The sequence below is a fragment of the Dendrobium catenatum genome, unplaced genomic scaffold (assembly GCF_001605985.2).
Source record: "Dendrobium catenatum unplaced genomic scaffold, ASM160598v2 fragScaff_scaffold_28, whole genome shotgun sequence".
NCBI classification, from domain to species: domain Eukaryota; kingdom Viridiplantae; phylum Streptophyta; class Magnoliopsida; order Asparagales; family Orchidaceae; genus Dendrobium; species Dendrobium catenatum.
The window spans coordinates 174065-190998 of NW_021318490.1; positions in this window are offsets into that span (position 1 = coordinate 174065).

The following is a 16934-nucleotide window of genomic DNA, read 5'->3' on the forward strand; positions in this document are numbered from 1 at the left end:
AATATTTATATTGAACAGAGAAATAAAAATAAGAAAACATCAAAATTACAATAATAATATTAAAATTATGTTAGTCTAATAAGAGACATGAGATTGATATCCTTAACTAGATCGAGTTATAACACAACTTAAATTTAAAAAAAATGGAATTTCTATTCAATTTTGTATTATATTTCAAAATATAGCACTTTATTAGATTAATATTTTAAGGATAATCATATAGGCTTACAAATATTTCTGAATGAGATCAAAAACACTAAAAACAAGACAGGATAATTTTTATTGATATCATGGTGAAAAATATTACATTTAGCATGAATGATATCAATAAATAGATTTTCATAACATATAAAATAAAGAAATTCAAAACACAGCACTTCACATAACATCACATAAAACATAAAAAACTTAAAAGCTAACAACACATCACATCTTATTTGGTAGAGAGAAATATAATAGAAATACTATCATCACTCAGAGGGTCCTTGATTTGGAGGATGTTGTAGGTTGTAGAAGTTAAAATAGCTACTCATCATAGCCATATTCGAGCTCACAACATCGAGTTGGCCTCGCATCCAGCCCATGTCCTGCAGGTGCTGCATGTCCTGCTGCGGTAGATGAGTTTCAATTTGATCAAGGTGGTGATCAAAATGAGTCTCAAGATAATCAAACCTGTGAACCATATCTTGAAAGTTTGGTTCACGAGCAGGCGCAGGTGCAGGTGCTCTCTCATCCCCCTCAGTGTCTGCACCTTCATCATGTTTTACAAAGATAGTTCAGAATGAACCATCATTGTAATACAAAGGCTCTTCAAGATGAGACACATCAGGATGAACTATTTCGTACTTCTTATCAAGAATATATGCCACAAGGTGTCCTAGATCAATTATCTTCTTTATCTTATGAGATATATGGCCAATTTCAGAAAGCCCATAAAGATAGTCAAGAATGAGTTAGGCTTCATCAATGGGTTGACCAGTAAGAATCAAATAAGTGACTGTGGAAAGAAGAGGAGTGATATTAATTCTATCACCAGCTTTTGGAATGATGGAAGTTCTAAGCACATGCTGGATGATTCTAGCATCTTGAAGTAGAGTGATTACTTTGGGCAAATGCAAATCTTATCTAATTGCTCTAAGTACCCAGTTATTCTCACTCCAATCAAAAGTTGTAGAAGAAGTCAAAGTGTGGGCTCATATTCCTTCAGTCCTTAAGTTTAAGAAAGCTCCCAAATCCTAAGTTTTTTCAAAATTCTTTCCTAGAACATAGGATCTAATCCTATCTTGATCAGAGTTAAAGGTCATGTTTGCTAGGAAATAATGAAATGAAGTTATATTGAAGGAGTAAATCAGAGTAAGGATAAACTCAAATTGAGTAGAAGCAAAGAGTGGTAGTATCTGATAGACTGTATTATCCTGAATCAAAACTCTTGAAGGGGTCATTTTTGCAGATACAAACATAGGGAAAGTTTCATCTTTTTCCTTGGAAAGAAATTTTTTGTTGGCATTCCTAGGTCCCCTGGTGAGTTCCTTAGCATGCCTAACCCTCTTGCTTGAACTAGCTATTAGAAAGGATAAAAAAGAAATAGAAGATTGAAAAGGCTTTTAAGGTGAATGAAGAAATTTGGTTCTAAACCTTTCCAATTAAAAGGAAAAAATATCTTTCATATGGACCAAAATTGGTTTGTCCCGTACGATACTTTGTTCGTACATACAAATAAAAATTTTGTATGTACGTCTGCATGCGTTAGAAATAAAATGACTTTTTGTAATCATACGAGTTACGAGGAATCATTTTCTACAAACTTTTTGACCAAATGATCGTACGGATGAACTGGTGTTCGTCCGGGATAATTAGTTATTTAAGATCATTTTTATGACGGTTTGAATCGTCCACCACTTAGAGTGTATGTGGTTCGTATGTACGAACTTCTAGTTCGTTTGTACGATCATAAATTAAAACTATCCTTATCTGTATAATCGTCTAGATGCATACATACGATTGAATACACATCGCCCAAATGATCGTTACGATCATACATATGAACTGTAATGAAAACTAAAAAATTGCATGCAAATCATTCAACACAACATTTAATATTCTACATGATTCATCTCGTACGAAGATATTTTCGTACAGACGAATGTCATACTTAGAAATTTTCATACCATTGGTCAAAAACTTGAATTTTGATGTGAGAGTACATAAGGCAAATAGAAAGGAAATTGCAAAAACAAACCTGAATAAAAATTAAAAAAACACATACGAAAAATCATACAATCACAAAGCACGCAAAAAATACACCAAGCCTTGTTCTTAATGTACTGAAAGTATAAAAGGCTAATGGTTTAGTAAAAATGTCTGCAAATTGATTTTCAGTTGAAACATGATTGAGTTCAATTTCTCCTTTGGATACATGATCCCTTATGAAATGTTGCATGATATCTATACATTTGTTTCTTGAATGTCAAATAAGATTTTTAAAAATATAAATGACACTAGTGTTATCACAATAAATGGGAATAGTGCCCATTGTTAATCCTAAATCAATCAACTATTATTTCAACCAAAGTATTTGTGCCACACAACTTCCTAAGGCATTGCATTCAGCTTCAGTAGTAGATAGGGCTACGAAATTCTATTTTCTACTGGACGAAGAAACTAAAGAATTTCTAATAAATTGATATGTTCCAGAAGTACTATTTTTATCAATCCTACAACCTACAAAGTCATAATCTAAATATCTAATTATTTCAAATGAAGAGCTAAACTGAGGATACCAAATCCCTAAGTTTTGAGTTCCCAAGAGATATCTCAAAATCCTATTCACTGCTGTCAAATGTGATTGTTTTGGATCTGATTGATATCGGGTCAGCTAGCTGTCAAGTAAAGCAAGGATCCAGTTATTCCCCTAAATTTTTTTCATCAACAGATTTTCCCTTAGGGTCTTTATCCAACTGAACTTAGGAACTCATAGGTGTACAAACATGTTTAGCATTATCCATTTCATATATTTTGAGGATGTCCTTAACATATTTTGACTGACTAAGAAATATACCCTCTTCAATTTACCTAATGTTAAAGCCTAGAAAGTTACTCAAATCTCCCATTAGACTTATCTCAAATTCACTACTCATTATTTTATAAAAAGCATCACAAAAATTTTTATTTGTAGGTTCAAAGATGATATCTTTAACATAAATTTGTACAATTAGTATATCATCTCCCAACTTCTTTAGAAAGAGAGTTGTGTCCATGCTTCCTTTTTCAAAAGATCTCTTAAGTAGGAAGGTGCTCAACCTCTCATACTAAGCCCTAGGTGCCTGTTTAAATCCGTATAATGTCTTTTTTAATTTGAAAATATGATTTGGGTGTTTAAATTTTTAAAGCCTGGAGGTTGTTCCACATAAACATCCTCTTGAATCACCCCATTTAAAAAGGTATTTTTAACATCTATTTGATGCAATTTAAATCCTCTAAAATAGGTAAAGGCTAACAAAACCCTAATTGCTTCAAGTCTAGTTATAGGAGCAAAAGTCTCCTCAAAATCAATACCTTCAATGTGATTATACCCCTTAGCCACCAATCTAGCCTTATTTCTAATGACTACTCTTGAGTCATTCATTTTATTCTTCAATACCCACTTAGTTCTAACTATATTTTAATCCTTTAGCCTTGCTGTTAATTCCCAAACTTTATTTCTTACAAATTGATTTAGTTCTTCTTGCATAGCCAATATTCAAAATTCATCTGAAAGTGCTTGATCAATATTTATGGGTTATATCATTGAAATAAAGGCTGAATGAATGACTTCTTTATTCAGTCGATGCCTAATCCTAATACCCTCACTAGGTTCACCTAAAATCAATTCCATTGGGTGGTTTTTAAAAAATCTCAAATCTCTAGGCATTTGATTTTCTATGTTAAAATATTCATCCAAATTTATTTTCTTAATCTTTTGGGAGTCAATCTCTATTTCATCCTCTTCAATAATTAGCTCTTCCAAAATTCTAGATTCATCAAAGATAACATGTGTAGTCTCCTAAATTACCAAAGTTTTTTTTGTTGAATACTCTATAAGATTTTCTAACACTTCAGCATCCTATAAAAATTCTTTTGTCTGATTTAGGATCAAATTTTCCTAAGATAGATTTTCTATTGTTATGAATGAACACCTTACATCCAAAAATATAAAAATATGACAAATTAGGTGTTCTCCCCTTTAATAACTCATAGGGTGTTTTATTCAAGTTTGATTTAACATTCACCCTATTCAGAATATAACATGTTGTGCTAACCGCCTCAGTCCAAAAATATTTATGAAGTTAATATTCTGCCAACATGGCTCGAGCGACTTCTATTAATGTTCTATTTTTCTTTTTGACTACCCCATTTTGCTAAGGGGTTCTAGGTGCAGAAAAATTATGATCAATCCATTTCTCCTTACAAAAATTCTTAATTTTTTCAATTACAAATTCTCCTTCATGATCACTTTGTCTAAATCTCGCATCCTTGTTTCCTTTGAATCTAAGTCAAAAAATTTCTAAATTCATCAAATGATGCACTCTTATGATATAGAAATCTTACCCATGTGAATCTCGAGAAATCATCAACAATTACAATTCTGTATACCTTCCTTCCTAGACTTACAGTTTCAACTAGTCCAAAAAGATCCATATATAAAATCTCCAATGGTTTACTAGTTATAAGATTCTTATTAGATTAAAAAGAAGACTTCACCTATTTTCTTAATTGACATGCATCGCAAAGGTGATACTTAGTAAAATCTAGTTTTGGTATACCTCTTACTAAGTTCTTTTGGGTATTTCTTCTAAGATTTTTCATGCTAGAGTGACAAAGTCTCCTATGCTAAAATCATAACTAATCAAAAATAGTTTTAAACAAAAAGCAGTATGAGTTTTGATACAATTCAAGTCTAGCATATACACATTATTTACCCGTATACCATGCAAAACATCATTACCATGCTTAATATGCATCTAGTAAGGAAAACTTTAACACAATATACTTTATCACATAGTTGGATAATACTTAACAGATTATGCTTTAAGACTTCTATAAGTAGTACATTCCTAATAAAAAAGTTTTTAAGATTTTTAATCATACCTGATCCAACCACCTTGTGGTGTTATGTAACCATGCCTCCACTCATGGCTTCCAGCGATATAAATTATGCAGTATCTCCAGTCGTATGCTTTAAGCAACAGATGTCTAGGTACCATATGCTCTCACGAGGCCTTGTGTGAGAGCGATCTTGTAAAATTATCAAATGTTAGAACTGGGAACCCAAATAAGTTTGAGTTCATCTTTTTGTAAATTATAAATAGATGCATGTATGTTATGTCTGGGTTTATGTATCTTAGGCTTCCACACCAAATAAGTTTTTCTATTCAATGTACAGATGTGTGCAATATATCCAAATAATCCACAATTAAAGTATTTGACTCCAAGAAATGGGTTTCTTAATTTTTTATAATTATTCTCCTTATTTATGGATTGTATAAATTTTGGATACAAAATAGGATTTATGAAATCTTCAAGTCTTGGGGGTATCCTATTATCCTCGAGAGCTTTTATCTTCACTTTATAAAAAGTATTCATATCTTCTAATATATGATTTGTATAATTTATTTGATAATTTTTTCTCTCTGAATTATTCTTAAAATCTTTAAATTATTTTTTAAATTATGCATAGGATGATTTTAAATTTTTATGATTCTTATTCAAATCATCAAACTCATCAAATAATTTCAAGTGGTTGTTATCAATTAAAGCATGATCTTTGTTAAGAATCTCTTGTTCTCTTTGCAATTTTTGTAACTCTAAATTCAGACTAGCATGCATTTTCTTTAATTTCCTATATGCAACATGTATGTGTTCAGAGACTTCTAAAAGTTCATTGTAAGTCAAGTCACATACCTCATGCTGATCTGGCTGATCAATATTATCGACCATTAAGCACAGATTGGTGACTTCCTCTTCCTTTTCAGTCTTTATTGAGTCTGAAGCTGAGTCTGCCCAAAAAGCTCTTTAGAATTTCTCCTTGCTCTTCTTCACCATTGGTTTTTCCTCTACCTTATCCTTGTTAGGAGTGGCTTTGAGTTTTGGGAAATCTGACTTAATGTGTCCTGGTTTCCTGCACTCATAGCAAATAACATCATTTGAAACCTTAACATTCCTATTGAATTTACCTTGATTCCATTGCTGGCGTCTCTTTTGTTTCCTCTTTAGAAACCTTCTAAACTGTCTAGTCATTAGTGCGATGTCATCTTTATTCTCAGGTTGTGATAGAACACTCTCAGGCTCCTCCACTTTTAGTACTATGTTCTTCTTCCTTTGTGGTTCACCTGCATCAATCTTTCTTTGACTCACTCTTTGCCTGTAAGTAATTAGTGATCCGAGAAGATTGTTAATAGAGTAAACATTTAAATTTTTAGACTCTGTAATCATAGTTATTTTAATATCATATGCAGTAGGAAAATAACAAATTATCTTATTAATTATTTCAATATTTGTTAGTTCCCTACCCAATACATGTAAAGAGGTGACTATTTATATGAATCTTGTGTACATGTTAGAAATGGATTCATTAGGTTTCATGCAAAATAATTCATACTCATGCAACAAGATATTAAGTTTGGACTGTTTAACTTCATTAGTCCCTTCATATGTTATACAAAGTCTATCCCATATGTCCTTTCCACTCTTGCAAGTGGAAACCCGCATGTAATCTTCTAACTTAAGAGCACAAAAGAAACTATTTAAATATTTAACATTTATTTGTGCTAAGTCACATTCTTCTACAGTCCAATCTGCAAAGGGTGTTTCTATTCTAATACCATCAACTAATCTAATTGGTTTTGTATTCCCTTCCTAAACTAGGATCTACATACGGTAATCTAGTGACTATAAAAATGTTGACATGCGTGTTTTTAAAAAATCAAAAGGAATATTGTTAAATAAGGGAGGTCTAGTTATGGAGTAACCTTCAGGTGTGTTTCGGTTTCCAAATGTAGCCATGGTCGTTAATTAAAAAGTAGTTTAAACTTTTGTTTTTGAAATTAAGCTTTGATACCACTTGTTGAAACTTGTTAATTATGAATTAGGTTGTTAGACCTAAGCTTATGTCCCTGGCTAACGAAGAGGGGGGGGTGTTGAATTTGTAATTAAAAAAAAAAAATTCCTCTTAAACCGATTTAAATTTAGTGAAATTTTAGAAATAATTTTTCAACCACAGTTAAAAACAAAAATAGAAAAATAAAAAGTAGTGGAAAATAAAAGATATAAGATTTATAGTGGTTTGGTCAAATATGACCTACATCCACTCCCTGTAGTCTCCCACTTCAGGTATTGCACTATTACCACTAGTGTCTCTCCTTTTGCCCCCACAACAAGGTGAAGAAGCCTTCACAAAATCTCTCTTCCACCACTACCCGGTGCGACAGAGAACCATTATCCATTTATACCCTCCAAGTGATGGTAGAGAACCGTCGTCCTTTTACACCCTCCAAGTGTCGGCAGAGAATAGTTAGTTGTTCACACTCTCCCAGTGTAGGCAGAGAACCTTCAGCTTTTCACACTCCTCGAGTGTCGATAGAGAACTGAATCTCCTTGAAAAATCTTCTCACGAGAAATCAAGAAGGACAAGAGAAAAGAGTGAAGTAATCACAAATTACAAATATAGATCCTTACCTTTGAGTAACCAAGTGAACTCTTCATGCTCCAGTAGTAAGAACTCTCTATTTTGCACATCATACCCTATAATTTTGATTTGTACTATACGATGTATTATAAAATTTGAATATTTCTTTTAACTATCTTGCTGGATGATTCTAAATTGAACTGATAGTACCATACGATATGCCTATCATACTGTATGAACAAATGATGGATGGTCTAGAAATTAGGGTTTTTTGAAGCCCTCTATTTAAGGATCTCTAACACTCTTATTAGGTCTTTGGCTACTTAGTCTTCTTGAGAGGGAGCTTGAGGGAGAGAAGAAGGAGAGCTTAGTGAGAGGAGAAAGGGAGATTTTGTGAGGGGATTTATAAGGTTGCTCCAAGCAAGTGTCTTGTCTATTACCTACAAGTGTCTACCTAGAATCTATGTTACTTCGAAAAAGAAGTTCTTCAATAAAGATCATGGTTCTCTGAACATCACCCGGAGGGTGAAAATAGAATTGTGGTTCTTTGACCATCACTAGGAGGGTGAAAATATAGTTAAAGTTATCTTCATGTAAAAGAGTCATAGTTTCCTACTACACTGAGGAGGTGAAACAACATTTGTATATGCTTCTTCACCTTGTTGTAGGAGCAAAAGGAGTGTCACTTCAATTTAGTGAAATACTTGAATGGGAGTCTCCAAGGAGTAGACATAGGTCAGGTTGATCGAACCACTATAAATTTTTGTGTGTCATTTCTTATTACTTTTAGCATATTTAATTTTTCACATTTATTTTGGATAAAATTGCTTGGTTAAAAACATGTGATTCATTTTATATTGTATTGATTATCTATCATCAGATGTTAAAAAAGCTTTAAGAAGAGGATTTTTCTTTATGTTGAAAAAAAGTTTTTTTTTTTAAACTACCAATTCACCCCCCTCTTGGTTAGCCTCATGACTTGTTCTTTAGAGTTTAAACACCCTCACAAACTTTCTGAAAAAGGAGGTCGAGATTCTTTGCCTTCATTGTGAGGGTGAAAAAGAGGTCAAGGTTCTATACTGCATCAGTTTGGTGAAAAGATTTTAAGGGCTTCTCTTCCAAGATGTTGGGGTTAAAGAAGAGTCACTAAAGGTTTAGTTTAATTATCAAAGAGGAGGGCTTCGAGGAGTGGACATAGATTATTATTTGACTCAACCACTATAAAATTCTAGTGTACTAATTCTAAATTTAATTTTTTGCACTTTACCTTTCTATAATTTTTTTTAAATACTATTAAAAATAAGTGATTGTCATTTTATTGTGTTTATTAAATCATCATCACCATTATTAGATTTTTTATAAGTTTATTAGCTTCCATATAAGGTGATAATTCTGATTGATTTTTAATTATTAAAAAATCTAAAAAATATAATGTTATGTTTTTTAATAATAAGTTTTTTTTTAAAAAATATCAATTCACCCCACTCTTTATATGTCTAGGAATAGTTCACTTAGGGTTAACATTCTACATTGAACTTTTAATTGGTATCAGATAAGTTATAACAAGTAGCATTTTTTAAAAGTTTGAGAAAAATGATTTATGGCACAGGTAAGAAATAGAAATACCATAGAAGGTTATCCTATTACACGTCTACCATTTCTTTGACGATATACCATTTGATTTTTAGGAAATCCACACGTCGACTTTCTTTCAATCTATTAATTTTTGAATGTGGTTTTTAGTTCAAGAAGGTTATTTTGCACCCACTTTTTTTATTAATGGAATTAAAACTGAGGTACAATTTAATGAATAGAATAATAAGGATAGGGACTTAGCTGAATTAAAAGTTAAATATCTAAACTATTTTAAGTATGAAGATTACATGAGAGTTTCTACTTGTACCACTGGCAAAAAAATTTGGGATATACTATGAATTATATTAAGGGACAAGTGAGATCAAATAATCTAGACTAAATATCTTATTGCAAGATTATAAACTTTTTGGCATGAGAATATAATGAAAACATCTTGGTCAGTTTACTCAAATTGTGATATCCTTGTATGCTTTAGGTAAATAATTTACAAATTCTAAAAAAAAGTGAACAAAATTATACATTGTCTCCCTAGTAATTATGATGTTAAGGTTAATTCCATTTATGAATTCAAAGATTTCAATGTTTATTCTATAGATAATGTTAAACACACTTATTACCTATGAGCAAGTTGTGAGTCAAAAATTGCATGATGTAGGAGAAGATAATGTATAAAGTGGTGGCACTAAAAGCAAATGAATTGAAAAGTGATAGATCTATAATTGAGGAGGAGGATGACATTGCATTAATGACCTATCAGTTCAAAATTTTCCTTAAAAGGAAGCAAAAGAATCATTAAAAATAATGGAATAAAGGGAAGAATGATAAAAATTTTAAAGTATCATCTGACACTATTTGCTTTGAATGCAGGAAACTAGGCCACTTGTAAACAGACTTACCTAACCTAGAAACTCACCCGCCAAGGAGAAGGTTGAAGAGAAGGCAAAGTTCAAGAAGGAAGAATAATAGACACATAAAGCATTTTGGGCTCACTCTGCCTTAAAATCATCTGAACAAAATGTAGAGGAGAATGTACCAAATCAGTATCTTATAGCTAATAATATTCTTGATTAGTTAGATCAACTTGGGGTATGCCAACTATCCATTGATGAACTTTTTCTTATATCTAAAAAAATCATGATGTGTATAAGAAGCCCAAAAAATGTATACTAATTTAAATAATGACTTTTCTAATTTACAAAAAGGCCATGATTGTCTGATAGCTGATTCTACTTTAGATAGTAATCACATGTCTTTACTTGATGAATTCAATGCATTAAAAAAGAAGCATTTTGATCTAATCAATCCTTAAAATCAAAGAATCTTGAGATATAAAATTAATACAAGGAAATAAAAACATTTGCAACCGAATTAGATATTAATGATCATGCATTAAAGTAAGAAGTTGTAAGTCCTGAATGTGCAAATCAATTTCTTTAAGCAAAGATCCATGCACTTCAACAAAATGAAACACCACCTAAATTGACTTAATAATATAACTCCTCATCATAGCATGAATCATATACCCCTAAGAAGAGGGACAACAGCCCACAAAGATTTGTGAATACTTTCCCTAATATTAGGTGTTATTCTTGTGACATACTAGGTCACATAGCCCACACCTTCACAATACACTATAGAACACATCAAGTGTGGATGTCCATATAACTTACATCATATCATAGCATGTATCAAAGTCAGTCATCAAGGTATAAGGTGGAGCCCAAATTCACTTGGGTTCCTAAATCTAATGTTCGATTGACCTTATAGGAGTGCTCTCAAAAAAGGCCTAGTGAGAACATGTGGTACCTGGACATCAGATGCTCAAGGCACATGATTGGATAGATGAAGAAGTTGGAGATGATACCACTAGGAAAGTGGTAGATTCAGGTATGATTTCTAATTCAATGAATTTTATTATTGAAAATATCTTACTAGTAGATTGCTTGAAACATAACTTGCTAAGTATCAATCAATTATATGATAAAGGTATCCATATTAAGTTTTTATCTACTGGTGTGATTAGTTTTAATGAAAATATTATTTTAGAAGATAAAATGATTAATAATGTTTACATGATTGATTTGAATTGTATTAAATTTACTATTTTCTTAGGTTTGAGAATAATTGATGATGAATCCTAGCTATGACTTAGGAGACAATGTCATGCATGTATGAAGACTCATTAAAATCTCATTGTTGATTCTCTAAGGACTACCTAGTTTGAGGCATACCAATATTATAATTCTCTAAGGACTACCTTTTTGATTCCTACGAACTAAAAAACTAAATCAAAACTTCCATTCACTCAATCATGGATATCACCACCTATAGACCTTTAAAAATCCATCACATAGATCTATTTGAACATGTTAGCACTGCCATCTTAGGTGGGAAAATATATGGATATGTCATTATTGATGATACTCAAGATTTATTTGGATTAGATTTCTATCACATTAAAATGAATCATTCTATGAATTTTAGAAATTTTTTACATGGATTTAGAAGAAATTAGGTTTTGAAATTCTATCTATCCAAAGTGATTATGGTAAAGAATTTGAAAATGATAAGTTTCAATAATACTATAAGGAGCTAGGAATAGAACATAATTTTTTAGCTCCTTGAACCTTTCAGTATAATGGGGTTGCTGAAATAAATAATATAACCTTGGTAGGAGCTACTAGAACCATATTAGTTGAGTATTCACTTTCTAAATATTTCTAGGTTGAAGTAGTCAATACAACTTACTAATTTATTAATAAGGGTAACATCAAATCCATACTCAATAAGGTACCTTATGAATTACTCAAAGGAAGGATACCCAATCTCTGTCACCTTCATGTGTTTGGATGTAAGCTATTCATTCTAAAGAATGGAAAATCTCCATCAGACAAAATTAACCCTAAATTTAATGGAGTTTTTCTATGATATTCATCTATAGATAAAGCCTATAGAGTTTTCAATTAGAGGACATTCGTAGTAGAGGAGACCACACATATAGTATTTGATAAATTTGATAGATCTATTGATTCTAGGTCAGATGAAGAAGAAGAAGAAGAAGTCACCAAAGGAGTAGAATCTACTGATATAGAAAATATAGTAGTATCTTAGGACCCATTACCTAGAGATTGGAGATATTCATCTAGTCATCCTAACGAGCTCATCCTAGCAAATCCATCTATAAGAGTAAGAACTAGACATGGACTTAGAAAAGAGATTAGTCACTCTGATTTTATCTCTTTGGTTAAACTCTCAATACCTTATTTGATGAATTATAAATCATAGCCATGTTAGAATAATTTAATAAATTATTTAGAAATGATATTTGGGAGTTAGTTAGTAGACATAAAAAACCAAAATATTATTGGAACTCAATGGGTTCTTAAGAATAAAAAGAATGACTCTACCATAATATATATAAATAAGGCTAGATTAGTAGTAAAAGGGTGTAATTAGATTGAAGGTATCGACTTTGAAGATACCTTTTCCTCTGTAGTTAGAGGACATTAGAGTGCTTTTATGCTTTGTGTGTACTAGAGGATTCTATTTCTATCAGATGGATATGAAGAGTGCATTTCTAAATAGGGTGACAAAAGAAGATATATATGTTGAACAACCCCAAGGTTTTGAGAATTCTCAAATTCCCATTCATTTATTCAAATTTAAAAAAAGTATTATATGGATTTAAACAAGCACTTAGAGCTCAACATGAAAGGTTAAGCAAATTCCTTCTAGATAGAGCCTTTATTAAGGGTAGTGTAGACACCACCTTTTTTTTAAAGAAAGTAGGAGAAGATCTACTCATTATTTATATTTTTGTTGATGATATACTATTTGAATCTATAAATAAATCTTTGTGATGAATTTTCAAGAATAATGAGTGAGTTTGAGATGAGCATAATGGGAGAGCTTATCTATTTCCTTAGTTTTAGTGTGAAGCAAAGTGATGATGGAACCTTTCATAGACAAACAAATTACATTACATATATCCTTAAAAAATATGAGATAGATAATGCTAAAGAATTAATGCTCTTATGAGCTCTACCATTAAATTATATAAGAATCCCAATGAAAAATTAATTGATCAGAAGAAATACAGAGGGATAATTAGATCACTTCTTTATTTGATTTCCAATCAAACGACTTTATATCATGTTTAGTATTTATCTCAGTACTAGATTTCAAGCTAATCTCAAAGAATCTCATATGAGTGTTGTTAAGAGAATTCTTAGATACCTTCTAAGAACCCAAAACTAAAGAATTTGGTATCCTAGAAATAGCTCATCATTCAAATTCATAGGATATTCTTATTCAAACTTTGACGGATGCAAGATTGATAGAAAAAGTACCTTGAAAACCTATCAGTTCATAAGATATTCTGATTGAGACTTTGAAGGATGCAAGATTGTTAGAAAAAGTGCCTTTAGAACCTGTCAATTCATAGGACAATCATTTGTCTCCTTGTCCAATAGAAAATAAAACTCTATAGCTCTATTTACCACTGAAGCAGAATACATAGCTGTAGGAAGCTGCATTGCAAAAGTCCTATGAGTTAAACAACAAATCCTTAAAGTTAGACTCCCTATTGGTATAATTGCAATAATGTGTGATAACATTAGTTACATCAATATCTCAAAAATATATAATCTAACAATCCCTGAGTTAACACATAAACAATAGGCACCATTTCATTAGAGATCATATAACCAATGGATATATAGAATTAATCCATATAGCTATTGAAAATAAACTGGCAGATATCTTCACAAAACCCCTTGCCTTTGAAACCTTTAACACCTTTAAGACCATACTAGGTGTTATAGACATTCATGCTTGAAGTAGGATGAATTAAAGATTAATAAATTCAATTTTTTTTGTGTGTTTATGTAATTTATTTTTTGATTATTCATGTTTGTTATTTATGTTTTTGACCAATTTTAGTATGAATTTTTCTTTATATTTTCATTTTATGAAATCTTCTTGATCATCACACTCAAAAATTCAAAATTACTCACATCATACATTACAATATGAATATTAACAAAATATCACATCAACACTTATAACACATCCAACAACTCTGATTGACCAATTATTTGTTTTCATACTGTACGAATACCTAATTCGTACTATATGATACATATGACACTAGTTGTTGGATGAATTAAATTTTGTCGAGAAGATATTAAATATTGTATCGTACTATATGAACACATTTGTACGATATGATTTAACCATTCAATGATCATCCCAGTTAACACCTCAAGACCACCATCTTCACATTGATCATCTAGAAAATTTCTAATCATACAATACATTTATGATCATACTGTATGATAAGACCAACTTTTTGACAAATAAGACTAGAAGAACTAAATGACCTAAATTATACTGTATGATCACTTATTATACTGTATAATATGACTGATTTTTATTTAAAGGGAAGACATTATACGTTTCTCTTCACTGAAATCCTTTCAATCATTCTTTCTTTCTCTATAAGATCCTACCTTTTATAATGGCTGGTAAAAATCGCTACAGGGCTCTCATAAAAAATTCTTTCCGATGTTACATAAATTATTGCTTTTGTAATGAAGCTGATGAAGAAGCCTATCATCATAATAGGGCTCGGGATCACCCATTCATAAATTATAAATAAAGAAGTCCTAAACTTCTAGGTACTCATTCTCTTTACTAGCATCACCCTTCAACTCATTCTTACTCTTGCCTTCCCATTCAACTCTGAACTCCTCTTTGAATTTTTTACTTGCCTTCATGACCCATAGCGATTACCTATCAAGACTTTGACCAAATCTTGCACCTCTTTACCTCCTCTGAAAAAGTACATTCTTTAGTCTCTCTCACAAACTATAATTGGATCCCTTTTAAAACTACCTATAGGGAGGGTCATTAAATTACCACATTCCTAATGCCAACACCTTAGTTTAATATGAGTGAATTATTCAACATATCCTTAGTAATTTAATCATTTCGAAAGCTAGGGATCAGATAAACTACAGACCTCTTATATCCCTAAGTACATATTTTATAATAGCTAAAATTGATTTCAATGTCGCTGATCTAATTATTTGATGCCATGAAAATCTTACATGCATTTTACATCATATAAATTAGAGAAAGCCAAATCATTCCTCAAGTGACAACTTTGACTTTTTCCTTAAATCCAAATACACTATTCAATTCTTTGTGCCACCAGACCATCTTCTAATTTATTATTCAAATAGTTATTAACTAAGTTTCTACTCAAACCCTAGGTCAAAATTGTTGACTTGATCAAATTGACCAAGCCATGCTCCAAGACCACTTCCATTCTGTTTAGTGGGTCAAACTTGATATGTGGAGCCCAATCCTAGGCCATGGGTCAACCCGGTTGACTAGGTCAACCTTGGTTGGTCCAAATAGCTTAAATGACCTTTATTTGAGTTTTGATCCATTCAAACCCTTTCTTGGCTAAATCCCCCACCTATTTGGACTTGTTTGACTATGTTGACTAGGTTAACACTTGCCTTGGTAAACCCTAGCTCAATTTGGTAAATTTGACCTATTTTGGTTATAATCACGTTTTTTAGTACAATTAATACTTTCCAAAGCATCCCTTGGCCAAAACCACGACCAAGGAAGATGGTTTTACCTCCTAATTAACCTTAAAGATGATCCTAGCCATTGACATAAGCCTAAGTCTATAAATAGGCTTGTTAAGGCAACATGAAGAGACTTTTGATTTTGCTCTCTCTCTAAGCCTCCTAAGCCCAAGAGATTGCGTGTGTTCCTTCCCTGTCTTCTTCCACCTTTTCCATGCAAATACACCATCGAAACCTCACCGGCGGCGATCTTCTAGCGAGATCAAGCCTAGTTCATTAAAACTCATATGTAGCTCAATTTGGTGTATTCTAAACTGTGATTTTGATAGGAGGAGATACGTGGACAATCTACAAGATCAGAGTATTAAAAAATCCTAAAGATACAATGATATAATCTCTCAAAAACTATTACTTAAGGTCAAACACTTAGATCAAATTTTTCAAAAAGTGTTTTTCAGATTACGAGAATACCTCCCCATGGATGCTCTTCATTCATAAATATCATGTTTAAAATTTCACCTAGTTTGATCGAGCCAATTAATCAAATGAGATGAAAAATGATTCCTAGGCGTCTTAGGTTGTATACATTAGGTGTATGAAATCTCTGCCATTGATTGGTTGATGAATGACAAAGATCGTGTCATTCTGTGATCTTTTCCAAATCGTAAAAATAAAGAGACAGTTAGATCTTGCGTTCGACACAATCAGAGCCGTCCATCTCAAACCACACAAGATCAGACGGCTTTGAGGCCTTGCTTATGTGTATATATAAAGGTGTGATTATGACAATCATTGTAGCGGTCATTATGACAATCATTGCCGATGATGTAATCATCACGCTACCATGAATTGATTGCCCATGGACCGTGAAACCTAACCAAGCCCGCCACATGGCCCACTGAGCCGCCGCCTCCGTTATTTAATTAAATTAGTTTAAATTTTTTTATGTATTTTAAAATGAGAAAACTTTAAAAATTAATTTAAAAAAATTTTATATAATATATCATTTTCTTCAAAAAATTATTATTATTAATTTAAAAATAAAATTAGTTTAAAATACTAATTATATATCA